Source organism: Aplysia californica, unplaced genomic scaffold (assembly GCF_000002075.1).
Source record: "Aplysia californica isolate F4 #8 unplaced genomic scaffold, AplCal3.0 scaffold00486, whole genome shotgun sequence".
Classification (NCBI taxonomy): domain Eukaryota; kingdom Metazoa; phylum Mollusca; class Gastropoda; order Aplysiida; family Aplysiidae; genus Aplysia; species Aplysia californica.
In genome coordinates this window covers 508,984-514,522 of record NW_004797756.1, presented here as the reverse complement: position 1 = coordinate 514,522, position 5,539 = coordinate 508,984, and the positions used below count along the sequence as shown (strand labels likewise).

At 44.3% G+C, this 5,539-nt stretch overlaps 1 protein-coding gene across 1 annotated transcript in view; it reads left to right on the top strand.

The window, feature by feature from the left end:
* Positions 1-5,539, top strand: part of LOC101853960 — a 40,493-nt gene that overhangs the window by 23,558 nt on the left and 11,396 nt on the right. The gene's annotated exons all lie outside the window — the stretch shown is intronic.

The window sequence follows — 5,539 nt, the reverse complement described above, 5'->3', positions numbered from 1 at the left end:
GGGTGAGCGCGTTTTTTAAACTCATAAACTTGAATCATAACATCCTAGACCGGGCACTGGCCTGGCTGCCGATTTTTGCTCTCAATAAAACCTTCGCTGCGAACTTTGCACACCATAGGCGCCAAATGAAGGACAAAGCGACACTCATTAGAGGCATTAGAAAATTCCAGAAGTATTATTAATTCTCAAGATAATTTTTCCTGTTCAAATGCCCTGTCATAATATACTTCCTGACATTTTTTACTGTTCTTTTTTTTCCCCTGGGCTTTAAAAAAGAAATGTGCATTTATGAACGTAAAATGATGTTTACCCATTTTGTGCTTCGCTTGAATCAAAAATAGAATATGTGCGCTTCAAGAACACTATTTTATACGTTGCACATCACAATAATAAAAGTAAGTTAAAAGAATGTTCCTATATGCATGCCGAAATGCGGATTTTCCCCCAAACAGCAGTATAAAGTAATGGAGGAACAATGTGTAAATCCATTCTTTACTCAAAAGTAAATTAAAGTAAGAGATAACGATTTTTTTCTCAATGGGTTTGTTTAAAGATCCAGGCCCAAAAATTGTTTTCCAACTCAGCTGCAATTTGTTCTAGGTCAGAGATAAGAATGACATTTACTTTTGTTTCTGTGCAATTCTAAATCCTACTTTTTCCCATTTGGCACGGAAGTGTGTCTTTTTTTACAGCCATATCTAAATTGGAGATTTCCACCATCTGAGCCCCCAAACATCCAAGGGCATATTACATTGTTCTGTGAACTTTGATACTTTTGCTTCACTCAGAGCTGCATGCTTTACGTTTAGCGCCCTCATAATTAGATCCTACCAAATAATGTGTAAATTCCTGAAAGTGTACTTGGTTATCAAGGCCATAAATTATAATGTATCATCTATTTGGCTTGTTGGTAGCTTCGACTGAAATGAACCTGCTGGGGCTCTAGACTGAAGGATACTGTGTGGGCCTGATTTATCCGTAGCGTCTGTGGACAGCACTAACCTATTTTGCTGAGATAGATACTGTCAACTCTTAAGTTCTCTCAATTAGCTTGATACGCCTCACCAAAAGTAGCAAAAATCTCAGAACGATACTGATTCGAACCCAAATAACATGGCGTCCACCTCCATGTTGTCTCTGCCCAGTTTGCATGTTATGAAGATGCGGTTGGAAGATTCAAGCCGATTCTTTCGTGACAGTTCATCTGATCAGCACAGCTTACGGAGTACAAAGATGAAAGTTACGCCAAGTACACCTACACATTATCAACATTTCGACCATCATATCAGTATATCAGATACAAGTGAACAGAGACTTGTATCTCGAGTTCAGAAAAAGCTTGAGAAGTTTAAATCTAATGTCCCTGCAAATGTAAGCATTTCTTCCAAGGGCTTTGAATTATCTCCGTGGGAAATTCGCAAAGAAGATAGTGAAGTTAGTTTGTTTAAATCTCATCGCCGGAAAACAAAACTAAGAAGCAAACTCTCAAAAACAAAACAGCAATATCGCCAACCGCCCATTTTAGCCCGTACAAGAGTGTATGAACCCAAACCAAGATATAAAACTTGCCAAAAGCGTTTTCCTCGTTGGATAAAAACGCCTGGGCCGCAACATGTTGTCATGCGAAAATCGTTACAGGCAGACAAGAAAGTGTCGAGTAAACATGCACACACCCGCCCAACCCACCCAGGCCCTACCCGTGCGCTGACCGGGGATATTTTATGGCCAGAAAGTGGTCGTCGCGGCCGGAACCTGGTCGCTTCGACGAACGGAACCAGGAGGGCTGCCGAAATCGATCGTCACAACCCGACACATGTAACGAGGAAAGCGAGCCAGACAGACAACAGTGACGCTGAACTCGATGCTGATACCTGGGAGGAGTGTCCACTGCCTGTGTCCTCGTCGCCATCACTGTATTCGCTTTGTAAGTCGTCATTTACCAAGCGCGATTTCTGTTCACAGACAAATTTGTCCTCGGACGAGGCAGATGCTTGTACTTACACGGAATTAATGCGACAAATGAATCGCTGCTGTATCCAAGATTTATCGTTACAGCATCGGCATAATCCAATAAGGAAGACGAAATATCGAGACAAGTCTTTGGTTTTGAATATGCAGGCTTATAGTCTTCTTGGAAAGAGTCTCATTATAGATGATGCAGAAGAGACCAATCTCGGAAATGGAAGAGTGCAAAGCGTGTTGGGCAACGAGCAGTCCCAAGCCAGTCATCATGCTGCCCAGAAGCGGAGAAATCTGCATAGGTCAGTGGATTTACAGACATTTTCAAGCGCAAGAAATCCGAGTTTCGAGGGGGAAGCCAGACACAACGCTTTTACTCGTCTTCAAGCTGTCGTGCGGCGGACAGACGTCTGCAGATCTTTTCGCGCCTTCGTCCCGAGAAAAGCTCCTGTACTATGGCGGCCCGGGGACCTGTCTGCTGCCGATCGTTTCAGAGTGAACGAACGAGTGGTTTCCGCTTTATACTCGCATGCCCTTCAATCTCTAGAGAATAGAAAGCGTTTTGAAAATGTGAGAAGCAAAACGCCTACATATATCATCCCACCTCAGATGCATTCTTTTTCTCTACACCCACTAGACACGGCGGGTAAGAAACAGCCTGTGTCTCCTGGTGATGGAGACTGGACTAGGGGAAAACGGGAAGGTGAAATGAAGAATAGAGAAAAAGATTTGGTCTTTGACGAACGTTTAACTTCTCAGATAGGATACCAGGCGATCCAGGATAATGAACTCAGTGACGGATGTCAAAGGCATGCAGATAGAGAAAAAGATCAGGGAATTGAAGGTGCCAACTCTGAAACAGACTGCTGCTTTACCAACACATCTCCAGAGTGGACGGTCTCCGGTCATTGCCCTGATCCTTCACCTCGTCAGATGTCCGATACGACCCTGGACTCCGAGGACCTGGGGATGAGTACGCTCAGCCTGACACCTGCGGGAGAAGACCTAAGCGGTACAGCGCCATGTGAAGTAAACGTTAAGCATTCATGGACTATGACTCCCATAGGAGACGGACAATGCGTTAATGAACAGTCCACATTACACACCGATGCCGATCTTAAAGGGTCGGTGAAAAGTCAAGTAAGAAGATTTGAACTAGGTGAGAGGTTTTCCACAACGGGAGACGAAGATGAAGAAGCAAAAGACACGAAATCAAGTCGAGGTGACACGGAAAACTCAGAATTTGATACCCTGTCCATACTTCCATTACCGCGGAGTGGGGTGAGCGAGGAAGACTCTGAGTTCGAGTATTGTCCTCAGTGGATCAACGTTACGGACAGCTCCTATCCAAGCCGGAACGGGGCTTGTGGTGACATAACTCGGAGAAGCATGTCTCACACTTCAGTCGGGGATAAGAAGTTTTGCCCCGCCACACCTACAAATACACCGGCTCCTCCAGAAATCTACTCACCACACAGAACATATGTGAAGAACTTTGAGACCATATCCCCAGGAGAAGATATCCGTGGTCACAAAAAACAACAATTGAGTGAATACACTACAGAAAAATTCTTGATAGGTAAATCTAAGTCTCAAACGAACTTGATCGGCTTTGGTAAAAGCAAAACACAAAAAGCACACACGAATATCCTTGAAACATCGTATGCACGAGAAATCCTGGAGAAAAAAGTCCCAATAAATCCAGTGACTATAATAAAACGTCGACAAAGGCGCGTTATGAAAACTAAAAATCAACAGACGCAGACAGAAGAACAGCTGCCTCGTCTCGATATTTTACCGGAGAGTACCCAGCGGTACGCAGCTTCAACCAACCCTCCAGTAGTAATGTACTCACGACAGAGAGGTCTGTCTGTTGTGACTATAGGCTTACCCACGGTGTGTAGTGTGCCACCACATTCCACCCATAGAGATGACGAAGGTGTCCCCTCTAGAGGTCTGCCAGAGGAAGCGGAAAGTACGAGTCATTTGATCGCCATGAAAGAAGACCCGCCAATAGAGGTGGTCAAGCCCGTAATGTTTGAAGATCTAACAGACGTGCCAGAGGCTTTGTTGGAGCCAGCAGCTCACCGCTACACCACTATTGGGCGCATCCGACGTCACAAACGTACATCAGCGGTAAAGATGTCAGCAGGTAAAGCTTTGCAAAATGAGGTTTCTCAGATTACGAGTTGCACAGTTTTAACGGAAAATAATGCTGAAGACTCTGCTGATACTGCAGAACGTAGGGAGCTCTCTCACGGAAAATTCTGCCAATCTCTGAGTACGCAAGGAACGTTTTCACTGAATGAGAATGACAAGGACCTTCCCAGTAAACATACTGAAAATGGAGGCTGCATGGGGGAAGTAACAAAAGCAACCGAGAATTCACTACCCTGTCTTGTAAATAAAAGAACTCTGTTTGCGCAAAACGTCTTTGGAGACGTCAGGCTGAATCGCAGTAAAAATACTTTCTTGACACGGTCAATTCCACGCTCAGATCCAAGGGAAACAGAACAGAGACTACAGTTGCAGACTCACAAACTGTTGCCGCCTATCTGCGAAAGTTTTAATGACCTGATTTCTGACGACATTACCAATATTTGCTCAGAAATGGGTCAATCTTCACCTCGATTGCAGCATAAAGACAGTTTTTCTGGGGAAAATAGTACAGATGCAACTCCTTTATGTAATTCGAAATCCCAAAAAGACAGTCTCCCTGAAGTCCCAATTAAATATGGAGAGAATACTCCCTCGATATTAGTTCCGCCACCAACTTCAAGTATGCACCCGAAATACGAGCTCGGCAACTATGTTCGTATACCAGCCGTGGTCCCTGATAACCATAAACGTGTCTCTCTTACACGTTCTCTTGGGCCCCGACGCTTCATGCCTATCCAATCGACAACGCTAAAGCCCTTCTCAGACTTGGAGTTGAAGACTCTGGGTCCCAACGTCGCGCCGTCCTCGACTGGAACATTCCGCGCAAGAAAGCGTTATCCGTTCCGGTGGTCGAAGAGAACCACGGAAAACGCAGGGGTCTGGCTTCCCGGCGAGGGCACCAGACTTTTAGAAATGAAAACTGCTCATGCTGAGAGCCTCGCTTTATCAAAGAGGGCAGGAGTTAAGATACCTCTCCCAAAGGAAAAGCGAGTGCAACTTTTGTCCCCGTCTGGCAACAGACTTCATGTCCACAACATATCATTGTAATGCTTTTCTCGTTATCAAGAGACGCGCTGAAGGAAAAGGGCGAACTCTGGTCTCCAGTAGTAACCAGCCTCAATCCAAGGAGCGTATCAACTATTCCTTATCTTTGCTCTACGGAAGACTTAATTGATTGTAAATCATTTTGTTAAATTTTTAGAAATTCGAGACCCCAATGCACTTTTCAGTCTACTTAGTGTGTGTCTTTCATGTTCATCAATTTATAACAAACATTTGTTATTGTCTCGCCCTGCTTTTCTTCACTCAAACAAGCAAACAAAGAAACAAATAAACAAGCAATCAAACAAACAAACAATCAGTGTGTTATTTTACCTGGTGATGGCTTGAATCTTTGGACAAGTTCTTAAATACCACCCCC